This window comes from Gobio gobio, assembly GCF_949357685.1.
Source record: "Gobio gobio genome assembly, chromosome: 21".
Classification (NCBI taxonomy): Eukaryota; Metazoa; Chordata; class Actinopteri; order Cypriniformes; family Gobionidae; genus Gobio; species Gobio gobio.
In genome coordinates this window covers 48,398,132-48,413,705 of record NC_137117.1, presented here as the reverse complement: position 1 = coordinate 48,413,705, position 15,574 = coordinate 48,398,132, and positions in this window count along the sequence as shown.

Below are 15,574 nucleotides of genomic sequence, written 5' to 3'. Positions count from 1 at the left end.
CACTGAAGGAGTTCGCCAGGGTCCCCAGATTACTGTTTTGATCAAAAGAAATGCGTTGGCCGGGAATCGAACCCGGGTGAACTGCTTGGAAGGCAGCTATGCTCACCACTATACCACCAACGCAGGTGTTATATTCTTTGCCTTGATGCCGGCTCGTGTAAAATTCCACATTTAATACAGACACTACATCTTTAATGGTATTAGATGATTTGTTGGCTTCTCTGGCTTCTGTGAAGCGATAACCTAAAATAATGCATGAGGCCGTACCTGTAATTGGGAAGGCTGAGCAGCAGTTGCGCTGATCGGGGGCGACAAACAATTTATGTAACTCCTCGTTAGTATAGTGGACAGTATCTCCGCCTGTCACGCGGAAGACCGGGGTTCGATTCCCCGACGGGGAGATCTAGTCCTTTATCAAAGTTATTGCTCCAGCTACAAGTCACTGAAGGAGTTCGCCAGGGTCCCCAGATTACTGTTTTGATCAAAAGAAATGCGTTGGCCGGGAATCGAACCCGGGTCAACTGCTTGGAAGGCAGCTATGCTCACCACTATACCACCAACGCAGATGTTTTATTCTTTGCCTGGATGCCGGCTCGTATAAAATTCCACATTTTATACAGATACTTCATCTTTAATGGTATTAGATGATTTGTTGGCTTCTCTGGCTTCTGTGAAGCGATAACCTAAAATAATGCATGAGGCCGTACCTGTAATTGGGAAGGCTGAGCAGCAGTTGCGCTGATTGGGGGCGACAAACAATTTCTGCAACTCCTCGTTAGTATAGTGGACAGTATCTCCGCCTGTCACGCGGAAGACCGGGGTTCGATTCCCCGACGGGGAGATCTAGTCCTTTATCAAAGTTATTGCTCCAGCTACAAGTCACTGAAGGAGTTCGCCAGGGTCCCCAGATTACTGTTTTGATCAAAAGAAATGCGTTGGCCGGGAATCGAACCCGGGTCAACTGCTTGGAAGGCAGCTATGCTCACCACTATACCACCAACGCAGATGTTTTATTCTTTGCCTGGATGCCGGCTCGTATAAAATTCCACATTTTATACAGATACTTCATCTTTAATGGTATTAGACGATTTGTTGACTTCTCCGGCTTCTGTGAAGCAATAACCTAAAATAATGCATGAGGCCGTACCTGTAATTGATTTGTTGGCTTCTCTGGCTTCTGTGAAGCGATAACCTAAAATAATGCATGAGGCCGTACCTGTAATTGGGAAGGCTGAGCAGCAGTTGCGGTGATTGGGGGCGACAAACAATTTCTGCAACTCCTCGTTAGTATAGTGGACAGTATCTCCGCCTGTCACGCGGAAGACCGGGGTTCGATTCCCCGACGGGGAGATCTAGTCCTTTATCGCTGCCCAAATAACCTTATTAAAGTTATTGCTCCAGCTACAAGTCACTGAAGGAGTTCGCCAGGGTCCCCAGATTACTGTTTTGATCAAAAGAAATGCGTTGGCCGGGAATCGAACCCGGGTCAACTGCTTGGAAGGCAGCTATGCTCACCACTATACCACCAACGCAGGTGTTTTATTCTTTGCCTGGATGCCGGCTCGTATAAAATTCCACATTTTATACAGACACTTCATCTTTAATGGTATTAGATGATTTGTTGGCTTCTCTGGCTTCTGTGAAGCGATAACCTAAAATAATGCATGAGGCCGTACCTGTAATTGGGAAGGCTGAGCAGCAGTTGCGCTGATTGGGGGCGACAAACAATTTCTGCAACTCCTCGTTAGTATAGTGGACAGTATCTCCGCCTGTCACGCGGAAGACCGGGGTTCGATTCCCCGACGGGGAGATCTAGTCCTTTATCAAAGTTATTGCTCCAGCTACAAGTCACTGAAGGAGTTCGCCAGGGTCCCCAGATTACTGTTTTGATCAAAAGAAATGCGTTGGCCGGGAATCGAACCCGGGTCAACTGCTTGGAAGGCAGCTATGCTCACCACTATACCACCAACGCAGGTGTTTTATTCTTTGCCTGGATGCCGACTTGTATAAAATTCCACATTTTATACAGACACTTCATCTTTAATGGTATTAGATGATTTGTTGGCTTCTCTGGCTTCTGTGAAGCGATAACCTAAAATAATGCATGAGGCCGTACCTGTAATTGGGAAGGCTGAGCAGCAGTTGCGCTGATTGGGGGCGACAAACAATTTCTGCAACTCCTCGTTAGTATAGTGGACAGTATCTCCGCCTGTCACGCGGAAGACCGGGGTTCGATTCCCCGACGGGGAGATCTAGTCCTTTATCAAAGTTATTGCTCCAGCTACAAGTCACTGAAGGAGTTCGCCAGGGTCCCCAGATTACTGTTTTGATCAAAAGAAATGCGTTGGCCGGGAATCGAACCCGGGTCAACTGCTTGGAAGGCAGCTATGCTCACCACTATACCACCAACGCAGGTGTTTTATTCTTTGCCTGGATGCCGGCTCGTATAAAATTCCACATTTTATACAGACACTTCATCTTTAATGGTATTAGATGATTTGTTGGCTTCTCTGGCTTCTGTGAAGCGATAACCTAAAATAATGCATGAGGCCGTACCTGTAATTGGGAAGGCTGAGCAGCAGTTGCGCTGATTGGGGGCGACAAACAATTTCTGCAACTCCTCGTTAGTATAGTGGACAGTATCTCCGCCTGTCACGCGGAAGACCGGGGTTCGATTCCCCGACGGGGAGATCTAGTCCTTTATCAAAGTTATTGCTCCAGCTACAAGTCACTGAAGGAGTTCGCCAGGGTCCCCAGATTACTGTTTTGATCAAAAGAAATGCGTTGGCCGGGAATCGAACCCGGGTGAACTGCTTGGAAGGCAGCTATGCTCACCACTATACCACCAACGCAGGTGTTATATTCTTTGCCTTGATGCCGGCTCGTGTAAAATTCCACATTTAATACAGACACTACATCTTTAATGGTATTAGATGATTTGTTGGCTTCTCTGGCTTCTGTGAAGCGATAACCTAAAATAATGCATGAGGCCGTACCTGTAATTGGGAAGGCTGAGCAGCAGTTGCGCTGATCGGGGGCGACAAACAATTTCTGTAACTCCTCGTTAGTATAGTGGACAGTATCTCCGCCTGTCACGCGGAAGACCGGGGTTCGATTCCCCGACGGGGAGATCTAGTCCTTTATCAAAGTTATTGCTCCAGCTACAAGTCACTGAAGGAGTTCGCCAGGGTCCCCAGATTACTGTTTTGATCAAAAGAAATGCGTTGGCCGGGAATCGAACCCGGGTCAACTGCTTGGAAGGCAGCTATGCTCACCACTATACCACCTACGCAGGTGTTGTATTCTTTGCCTGGATGCCGGCTCGTATAAAATTCCACATTTTATACAGACACTTCATCTTTAATGGTATTAGATGATTTGTTGGCTTCTCTGGCTTCTGTGAAGCGATAACCTAAAATAATGCATGAGGCCGTACCTGTAATTGGGAAGGCTGAGCAGCAGTTGCGCTGATCGGGGGCGACAAATAATTTCTGCAACTCCTCGTTAGTATCTCCGCCTGTCACGCGGAAGACCGGGGTTCGATTCCCCGACGGGGAGATCTAGTCCTTTATCAAAGTTATTGCTCCAGCTACAAGTCACTGAAGGAGTTCGCCAGGGTCCCCAGATTACTGTTTTGATCAAAAGAAATGCGTTGGCCGGGAATCGAACCCGGGTCAACTGCTTGGAAGGCAGCTATGCTCACCACTATACCACCAACGCAGGTGTTTTATTCTTTGCCTGGATGCCGGCTCGTATAAAATTCCACATTTTATACAGACACTTCATCTTTAATGGTATTAGATGATTTGTTGGCTTCTCTGGCTTCCGTGAAGCGATAACCTAAAATAATGCATGAGGCCGTACCTGTAATTGGGAAGGCTGAGCAGCAGTTGCGCTGATTGGGGGCGACAAACAATTTCTGCATCTCCTCGTTAGTATAGTGGACAGTATCTCCGCCTGTCACGCGGAAGACCGGGGTTCGATTCCCCGACGGGGAGATCTAGTCCTTTATCGCTGCCCAAAGAACCATATTAAAGTTATTGCTCCAGCTACAAGTCACTGAAGGAGTTTGCCAGGGTCCCCAGATTACTGTTTTGATCAAAAGAAATGCGTTGGCCGGGAATCGAACCCGGGTCAACTGCTTGGAAGGCAGCTATGCTCACCACTATACCACCAACGCAGGTGTTTTATTCTTTGCCTGGATGCCGACTCGTATAAAATTCCACATTTTATACAGACACTTCATCTTTAATGGTATTAGATGATTTGTTGGCTTCTCTGGCTTCTGTGAAGCGATAACCTAAAATAATGCATGAGGCCGTACCTGTAATTGGGAAGGCTGAGCAGCAGTTGCGCTGATTGGGGGCGACAAACAATTTCTGCAACTCCTCGTTAGTATAGTGGACAGTATCTCCGCCTGTCACGCGGAAGACCGGGGTTCGATTCCCCGACGGGGAGATCTAGTCCTTTATCGCTGCCCAAATAACCATATTAAAGTTATTGCTCCAGCTACAAGTCACTGAAGGAGTTCGCCAGGGTCCCCAGATTACTGTTTTGATCAAAAGAAATGCGTTGGCCGGGAATCGAACCCGGGTCAACTGCTTGGAAGGCAGCTATGCTCACCACTATACCACCAACGCAGGTGTTTTATTCTTTGCCTGGATGCCGGCTCGTATAAAATTCCACATTTTATACAGACACTTCATCTTTAATGGTATTAGATGATTTGTTGGCTTCTCTGGCTTCTGTGAAGCGATAACCTAAAATAATGCATGAGGCCGTACCTGTAATTGGGAAGGCTGAGCAGCAGTTGCGCTGATCGGGGGCGACAAACAATTTCTGCAAGTCCTCGTTAGTATAGTGGACAGTATCTCCGCCTGTCACGCGGAAGACCGGGGTTCGATTCCCCGACGGGGAGATCTAGTCCTTTATCGCTGCCCAAATAACCATATTAAAGTTATTGCTCCAGCTACAAGTCACTGAAGGAGTTCGCCAGGGTCCCCAGATTACTGTTTTGATCAAAAGAAATGCGTTGGCCGGGAATCGAACCCGGGTGAACTGCTTGGAAGGCAGCTATGCTCACCACTATACCACCAACGCAGGTGTTATATTCTTTGCCTTGATGCCGGCTCGTGTAAAATTCCACATTTAATACAGACACTACATCTTTAATGGTATTAGATGATTTGTTGGCTTCTCTGGCTTCTGTGAAGCGATAACCTAAAATAATGCATGAGGCCGTACCTGTAATTGGGAAGGCTGAGCAGCAGTTGCGCTGATCGGGGGCGACAAACAATTTCTGTAACTCCTCGTTAGTATAGTGGACAGTATCTCCGACTGTCACGCGGAAGACCGGGGTTCGATTCCCCGACGGGGAGATCTAGTCCTTTATCAAAGTTATTGCTCCAGCTACAAGTCACTGAAGGAGTTCGCCAGGGTCCCCAGATTACTGTTTTGATCAAAAGAAATGCGTTGGCCGGGAATCGAACCCGGGTCAACTGCTTGGAAGGCAGCTATGCTCACCACTATACCACCAACACAGGTGTTATATTCTTTGTCTGGATGCCGTCTCGTATAAAATTCCACATTTTATACAGACACTTCATCTTTAATGGTATTAGATGATTTGTTGGCTTCTCTGGCTTCTGTGAAGTGATAACCTAAAATAATGCATGAGACCGTACCTGTAATTGGGAAGGCTGAGCAGCAGTTGCGCTGATTGGGGGCGACAAACAATTTCTGCAACTCCTCGTTAGTATAGTGGACAGTATCTCCGCCTGTCACGCGGAAGACCGGGGTTCGATTCCCCGACGGGGAGATCTAGTCCTTTATCAAAGTTATTGCTCCAGCTACAAGTCACTGAAGGAGTTCGCCAGGGTCCCCAGATTACTGTTTTGATCAAAAGAAATGCGTTGGCCGGGAATCGAACCCGGGTCAACTGCTTGGAAGGCAGCTATGCTCACCACTATACCACCAACGCAGATGTTTTATACTTTGCCTGGATGCCGGCTCGTATAAAATTCCACATTTTATACAGACACTTCATCTTTAATGGTATTAGACGATTTGTTGACTTCTCCGGCTTCTGTGAAGCAATAATTCAATTCAATTCAATTCAATTCAATGAACTTTATTGTCCCCAATGGGGAAATTTGTCTTGGACTCTGGTGCCCACGTACACATACAATGATCGAACACATAATACACACAAAAAATAAATAAGTAAAAATAAAATACATACATGCTACTTGTTTAAAAGTCTAATCGACGTTGGTACAAAAGATTTATTAAAACGATTGTATTTGCACATAGGCATCCTGTATCGCCTGCCAGAAGGCAGCAACTCATATTCTGAATTTAAATTATGCGAAGAATCAGATACAATCTTCGTAGCTACCCTGATGACAGACTGCTCATATGAATACTCCAGTGAATGGTATTCCCTTTTTCCCATAATTCTCATAGCCATCTTTACCAAACGAGCAAGTTTAGCTTTGGATTGAACTGTAATGTTACCAAACCACACAGTGTGTCCATAGTGTATTACACTTTCAATTACCGCCTGGTAAAAGAGGTACATTATTTTCTGTTCTACCCCAAACAATCTTAATCTACGTAAAAAATGTAACCTCTGTTGCACACGACAGCATACACTATCCACATGAAACCCCCAGCTAAGTGAGTTATCCATATAAACACCCAGATATTTGTAAGAACACACTTGTCTAATGGGTATGTTATGAATGGATATTGGGGAGTGGTTCCCTATTGACTTCTGATCAAAAATCATTTCTTCTGTTTTTTTAACATTTATGACAAGATGATTCGTGTCACACCACTTCACAAAATGTTCTACCTCTGAATAATACACAGAAAGATCAGTATTTTCATACAAGAGGCTAAGCAAGGCTGTATCATCGGAATATTTAATTATGAGGTTACTAGGATCAGAACTTATACATTCATTTGTATAGAGCGTGAAGAGAATCGGGGAACTAACGCAACCCTGTGGAACACCTATACTTATCCTTCTAACTTCTGATACAGTATGGTTGACCTTAACCTGCTGCGTTCGATTGGTTAAGAACGAATAATACCATTTAATTAAAAAGGGGTTCACACCCCACTGGTTCATTTTATTGATTAGACCATAGGGCTTAATTGTGTTAAAAGCAGAGCTGAAATCGACAAATAATAACCGTGCATATGCTTTTGGATTCTCCAGATGTTTCGCAATAGCATTAGTAATAGTGTTAATAGCATCCTCTGTACCACGACCTTGTCTATAGGCAAACTGGAATGGGTCTAAAACTGATTTAACTTCCATCTTTAACAAGGACACCATATATCTCTCAAAGCACTTCATGACACATGATGTCAAGGCTATGAGCCTATAATCATTATTTTCCATTGGACTTGATTTCTTTGGTATTGGAACAACAACGGATTTTTTCCAAATATCAGGGACCCTATGACAATCCACAGATCGTTGGAAAATAGGACACCATGCATGGGTAAGCTCCTCCGCACATGATTTTAAAAGTACGGCTGAAATGCCATCTGGTCCTGTGGACTTTCTTGTATTAATTTGACTAAAGAGTGAACAAATCTTTTGTGGGTCGATTATCACTCTAAAGGAAGTGTCTTCGTTTACAACAGTCCCTAAAGAATTTGTACCTTCCTGAGTATAATCCTGCCTATCAAACCTAAGATAAAACTCATTTAATTTGTTTGCCTTTTCTAAATCATTATTAGTAATGAGGTGCTTACGTCCAGTATTCATATTTGTCATCACTTTAATCGTGTCCCATATTTTTTTTGATGGTATAGAATTAAAACTCTGCTCCAGTCTGTCCTTGTGTCTTTTCCTAGCTACTCTCAGCATGCCAGTGAGCTCTTTTTGTACCACTCTCAGGCCAACCCAGTCTCTCTCCTTAAAAACTTGCTTCTTTCGATTAATGCATTCTTTAATTTCTTTAGTAATGTATGGCTTGTTATTTGGAAAAACAGTTACACACTTTCTTTCCAAAACGTTATCTTCACAAAACTTAATATACTCAGTCACTGTGTCAGTGGCCTCATCAATGTCCCCATTCTGTAAAATTTCCCAATCTGTACACAGGAAACATCCCTTCAGTGTCTCTATGCTATTCTCAGACCACACAGATACAGTCTTTACCTCCGGTTTCTTACTTTTAAAAACAGTTTTATAGGTTGGAATCAGATGAATCATGTTGTGATCAGAAGTAGATAGTGGAGGCTTTGATTTTGCAATATACGCATTTTTGACATTACCATAACATTTATCCAGAATCTTCTTAGCCCGAGTTTCACATTTGACATATTGCTCATAGCCAGGAAGCCTTAATTCTAACTTACACTGATTAAAATCCCCCATAATAAAAACAGGGGCGCAAGGTGTTCTTTGTAACTGTTTCTGAACACAGTCAGCAATTTGCGCCGCCGATTTTGCAGCATTTCCATCTGGAGGGATATATGCCACACATAAAATAATGTTCCCGAATTCTCTGGGTAGGTACACAGGTCTTAATGACAGACATAGTAGTTCCAAATCGGGGTTGCACACCCTCTCCCGCACCGTATATTGAGTACACCAGTCATTCCTGATATAAACAGCAATACCTCCTCCTCTGCACTTCCCAGCCGTCTCCGTCCTATCCGAGCGAACGAGGGAAAATCCATCCAGTTCAAATAAGGAGTCAGGGATGTCTTGATGTAGCCATGTCTCCGTTAGCGCCACAATGCCAGCTTCACGGTACTCATAGCACACCTTGGCATTAATACGGAGCTCGTCTATTTTCCTTCTTAGTGAACGCACATTACCCAGAACAACCGAAGGAAGCGGAGGCCTGCTGCCTCTCCTTCTGACGCGTTGACGTATTCCTCCTCTTCTCCCCCTCTTTCTTGAACGCTTCCGACGAAATAACTGCTCTTCCACTGCCGCGGTGAAGTCTACCGCTGAGGTAATCCCCTTTGAGCGAAGAGACAACAGTGCGTCTCTTGTGTAAATAAGCGGCGGCAAACCTCCATCCTTCACGCACTTCAGCGTGGCGCAACATCTTTCACTAAGTCCAATTATAATCAGCCCAAAGAGAAAAAGGGCAGCAACTTTCATCATCCAGACCAAGTTCCCCGACGGGGAGATCTAGTCCTTTATCGCTGCCCAAAGAACCATATTAAAGTTATTGCTCCAGCTACAAGTCACTGAAGGAGTTCGCCAGGGTCCCCAGATTACTGTTTTGATCAAAAGAAATGCGTTGGCCGGGAATCGAACCCGGGTCAACTGCTTGGAAGGCAGCTATGCTCACCACTATACCACCAACGCAGGTGTTTTATTCTTTGCCTGGATGCCGGCTCGTATAAAATTCCACATTTTATACAGACACTTCATCTTTAATGGTATTAGATGATTTGTTGGCTTCTCTGGCTTCTGTGAAGCGATAACCTAAAATAATGCATGAGGCCGTACCTGTAATTGGGAAGGCTGAGCAGCAGTTGCGCTGATCGGGGGCGACAAACAATTTCTGCAAGTCCTCGTTAGTATAGTGGACAGTATCTCCGCCTGTCACGCGGAAGACCGGGGTTCGATTCCCCGACGGGGAGATCTAGTCCTTTATCGCTGCCCAAATAACCATATTAAAGTTATTGCTCCAGCTACAAGTCACTGAAGGAGTTCGCCAGGGTCCCCAGATTACTGTTTTGATCAAAAGAAATGCGTTGGCCGGGAATCGAACCCGGGTGAACTGCTTGGAAGGCAGCTATGCTCACCACTATACCACCAACGCAGGTGTTATATTCTTTGCCTTGATGCCGGCTCGTGTAAAATTCCACATTTAATACAGACACTACATCTTTAATGGTATTAGATGATTTGTTGGCTTCTCTGGCTTCTGTGAAGCGATAACCTAAAATAATGCATGAGGCCGTACCTGTAATTGGAAAGGCTGAGCAGCAGTTGCGCTGATCGGGGGCGACAAACAATTTCTGTAACTCCTCGTTAGTATAGTGGACAGTATCTCCGCCTGTCACGTGGAAGACCGGGGTTCGATTCCCCGACGGGGAGATCTAGTCCTTTATCAAAGTTATTGCTCCAGCTACAAGTCACTGAAGGAGTTCGCCAGGGTCCCCAGATTACTGTTTTGATCAAAAGAAATGCGTTGGCCGGGAATCGAACCCGGGTCAACTGCTTGGAAGGCAGCTATGCTCACCACTATACCACCAACGCAGATGTTTTATTCTTTGCCTGGATGCCGGCTCGTATAAAATTCCACATTTTATACAGACACTTCATCTTTAATGGTATTAGATGATTTGTTGGCTTCTCTGGCTTCTGTGAAGCGATAACCTAAAATAATGCATGAGGCCGTACCTGTAATTGGGAAGGCTGAGCAGCAGTTGCGCTGATTGGGGGCGACAAACAATTTCTGCAACTCCTCGTTAGTATAGTGGACAGTATCTCCGCCTGTCACGCGGAAGACCGGGGTTCGATTCCCCGACGGGGAGATCTAGTCCTTTATCGCTGCCCAAAGAAACCATATTAAAGTTATTGCTCCAGCTACAAGTCACTGAAGGAGTTCGCCAGGGTCCCCAGATTACTGTTTTGATCAAAAGAAATGCGTTGGCCGGGAATCGAACCCGGGTCAACAGCTTGGAAGGCAGCTATGCTCACCACTATACCACCAACGCAGGTGTTTTATTCTTTGCCTGGATGCCGGCTCGTATAAAATTCCACATTTTATACAGACACTTCATCTTTAATGGTATTAGATGATTTGTTGGCTTCTCTGGCTTCTGTGAAGCGATAACCTAAAATAATGCATGAGGCCGTACCTGTAATTGGGAAGGCTGAGCAGCAGTTGCGCTGATTGGGGGCGACAAACAATTTCTGCAACTCCTCGTTAGTATAGTGGACAGTATCTCCGCCTGTCACGCGGAAGACCGGGGTTCGATTCCCAGACGGGGAGATCTAGTCCTTTATCGCTGCCCAAATAACCATATTAAAGTTATTGCTCCAGCTACAAGTCACTGAAGGAGCTCGCCAGGGTCGTCAGATTACTGTTTTGATCAAAAGAAATGCGTTGGCCGGGAATCGAACCCGGGTGAACTGCTTGGAAGGCAGCTATGCTCACCACTATACCACCAACGCAGGTGTTATATTCTTTAACTTGATGCCGGCTCGTGTAAAATTCCACATTTAATACAGACACTACATCTTTAATGGTATTAGATGATTTGTTGGCTTCTCTGGCTTCTGTGAAGCGATAACCTAAAATAATGCATGAGGCCGTACCTGTAATTGGGAAGGCTGAGCAGCAGTTGCGCTGATCGGGGGCGACAAACAATTTCTGCAACTCCTCGTTAGTATAGTGGACAGTATCTCCGCCTGTCACGCGGAAATAACCATATTAAAGTTATTGCTCCAGCTACAAGTCACTGAAGGAGTTCGCCAGGGTCCCCAGATTACTGTTTTGATCAAAAGAAATGCGTTGGCCGGGAATCGAACCCGGGTCAACTGCTTGGAAGGCAGCTATGCTCACCACTATACCACCAACACAGGTGTTATATTCTTTGTCTGGATGCCGGCTCGTATAAAATTCCACATTTTATACAGACACTTCATCTTTAATGGTATTAGATGATTTGTTGGCTTCTCTGGCTTCTGTGAAGTGATAACCTAAAATAATGCATGAGGGCGTACCTGTAATTGGGAAGGCTGAGCAGCAGTTGCGCTGATTGGGGGCGACAAACAATTTCTGCAACTCCTCGTTAGTATAGTGGACAGTATCTCCGCCTGTCACGCGGAAGACCGGGGTTCGATTCCCCGACGGGGAGATCTAGTCCTTTATCAAAGTTATTGCTCCAGCTACAAGTCACTGAAGGAGTTCGCCAGGGTCCCCAGATTACTGTTTTGATCAAAAGAAATGCGTTGGCCGGGAATCGAACCCGGGTCAACTGCTTGGAAGGCAGCTATGCTCACCACTATACCACCAACGCAGATGTTTTATTCTTTGCCTGGATGCCGGCTCGTATAAAATTCCACATTTTATACAGACACTTCATCTTTAATGGTATTAGACGATTTGTTGACTTCTCCGGCTTCTGTGAAGCAATAATTCAATTCAATTCAATTCAATTCAATGAACTTTATTGTCCCCAATGGGGAAATTTGTCTTGGACTCTGGTGCCCACGTACACATACAATGATCGAACACATAATAAAAACAAAAAATAAATAAGTAAAAATAAAATACATACATACTACTTGTTTAAAAGTCTAATCGACGTTGGTACAAAAGATTTCTTAAAACGATTGTATTTGCACATAGGCATCCTGTATCGCCTGCCAGAAGGCAGCAACTCATATTCTGAATTTAAATTATGCGAAGAATCAGATACAATCTTCGTAGCTACCCTGATGACAGACTGCTCATATGAATACTCCAGTGAATGGTATTCCCTTTTTCCCATAATTCTCATAGCCATCTTTACCAAACGAGCAAGTTTAGCTTTGGATTGAACTGTAATGTTACCAAACCACACAGTGTGTCCATAGTGTATTACACTTTCAATTACCGCCTGGTAAAAGAGGTACATTATTTTCTGTTCTACCCCAAACAATCTTAATCTACGTAAAAAATGTAACCTCTGTTGCACACGACAGCATACACTATCCACATGAAACCCCCAGCTAAGTGAGTTATCCATATAAACACCCAGATATTTGTAAGAACACACTTGTCTAATGGGTATGTTATGAATGGATATTGGGGAGTGGTTCCCTATTGACTTCTGATCAAAAATCATTTCTTCTGTTTTTTTAACATTTATGACAAGATGATTCGTGTCACACCACTTCACAAAATGTTCTACCTCTGAATAATACACAGAAAGATCAGTATTTTCATACAAGAGGCTAAGCAAGGCTGTATCATCGGAATATTTAATTATGAGGTTACTAGGATCAGAACTTATACATTCATTTGTATAGAGCGTGAAGAGAATCGGGGAACTAACGCAACCCTGTGGAACACCTATACTTATCCTTCTAACTTCTGATACAGTATGGTTGACCTTAACCTGCTGCGTTCGATTGGTTAAGAACGAATAATACCATTTAATTAAAAAGGGGTTCACACCCCACTGGTTCATTTTATTGATTAGACCATAGGGCTTAATTGTGTTAAAAGCAGAGCTGAAATCGACAAATAATAACCGTGCATATGCTTTTGGATTCTCCAGATGTTTCGCAATAGCATTAGTAATAGTGTTAATAGCATCCTCTGTACCACGACCTTGTCTATAGGCAAACTGGAATGGGTCTAAAACTGATTTAACTTCCATCTTTAACAAGGACACCATATATCTCTCAAAGCACTTCATGACACATGATGTCAAGGCTATGAGCCTATAATCATTATTTTCCATTGGACTTGATTTCTTTGGTATTGGAACAACAACGGATTTTTTCCAAATATCAGGGACCCTATGACAATCCACAGATCGTTGGAAAATAGGACACCATGCATGGGTAAGCTCCTCCGCACATGATTTTAAAAGTACGGCTGAAATGCCATCTGGTCCTGTGGACTTGTATTAATTTGACTAAAGAGTGAACAAATCTTTTGTGGGTCGATTATCACTCTAAAGGAAGTGTCTTCGTTTACAACAGTCCCTAAAGAATTTGTACCTTCCTGAGTATAATCCTGCCTATCAAACCTAAGATAAAACTCATTTAATTTGTTTGCCTTTTCTAAATCATTATTAGTAATGAGGTGCTTACGTCCAGTATTCATATTTGTCATCACTTTAATCGTGTCCCATATTTTTTTTGATGGTATAGAATTAAAACTCTGCTCCAGTCTGTCCTTGTGTCTTTTCCTAGCTACTCTCAGCATGCCAGTGAGCTCTTTTTGTACCACTCTCAGGCCAACCCAGTCTCTCTCCTTAAAAACTTGCTTCTTTCGATTAATGCATTCTTTAATTTCTTTAGTAATGTATGGCTTGTTATTTGGAAAAACAGTTACACACTTTCTTTCCAAAACGTTATCTTCACAAAACTTAATATACTCAGTCACTGTGTCAGTGGCCTCATCAATGTCCCCATTCTGTAAAATTTCCCAATCTGTACACAGGAAACATCCCTTCAGTGTCTCTATGCTATTCTCAGACCACACAGATACAGTCTTTACCTCCGGTTTCTTACTTTTAAAAACAGTTTTATAGGTTGGAATCAGATGAATCATGTTGTGATCAGAAGTAGATAGTGGAGGCTTTGATTTTGCAATATACGCATTTTTGACATTACCATAACATTTATCCAGAATCTTCTTAGCCCGAGTTTCACATTTGACATATTGCTCATAGCCAGGAAGCCTTAATTCTAACTTACACTGATTAAAATCCCCCATAATAAAAACAGGGGCGCAAGGTGTTCTTTGTAACTGTTTCTGAACACAGTCAGCAATTTGCGCCGCCGATTTTGCAGCATTTCCATCTGGAGGGATATATGCCACACATAAAATAATGTTCCCGAATTCTCTGGGTAGGTACACAGGTCTTAATGACAGACATAGTAGTTCCAAATCGGGGTTGCACACCCTCTCCCGCACCGTATATTGAGTACACCAGTCATTCCTGATATAAACAGCAATACCTCCTCCTCTGCACTTCCCAGCCGTCTCCGTCCTATCCGAGCGAACGAGGGAAAATCCATCCAGTTCAAATAAGGAGTCAGGGATGTCTTGATGTAGCCATGTCTCCGTTAGCGCCACAATGCCAGCTTCACGGTACTCATAGCACACCTTGGCATTAATACGGAGCTCGTCTATTTTCCTTCTTAGTGAACGCACATTACCCAGAACAACCGAAGGAAGCGGAGGCCTGCTGCCTCTCCTTCTGACGCGTTGACGTATTCCTCCTCTTCTCCCCCTCTTTCTTGAACGCTTCCGACGAAATAACTGCTCTTCCACTGCCGCGGTGAAGTCTACCGCTGAGGTAATCCCCTTTGAGCGAAGAGACAACAGTGCGTCTCTTGTGTAAATAAGCGGCGGCAAACCTCCATCCTTCACGCACTTCAGCGTGGCGCAACATCTTTCACTAAGTCCAATTATAATCAGCCCAAAGAGAAAAAGGGCAGCAACTTTCATCATCCAGACCAAGTTCCCCGACGGGGAGATCTAGTCCTTTATCGCTGCCCAAAGAACCATATTAAAGTTATTGCTCCAGCTACAAGTCACTGAAGGAGTTCGCCAGGGTCCCCAGATTACTGTTTTGATCAAAAGAAATGCGTTGGCCGGGAATCGAACCCGGGTCAACTGCTTGGAAGGCAGCTATGCTCACCACTATACCACCAACGCAGGTGTTTTATTCTTTGCCTGGATGCCGGCTCGTATAAAATTCCACATTTTATACAGACACTTCATCTTTAATGGTATTAGATGATTTGTTGGCTTCTCTGGCTTCTGTGAAGCGATAACCTAAAATAATGCATGAGGCCGTACCTGTAATTGGGAAGGCTGAGCAGCAGTTGCGCTGATCGGGGGCGACAAACAAT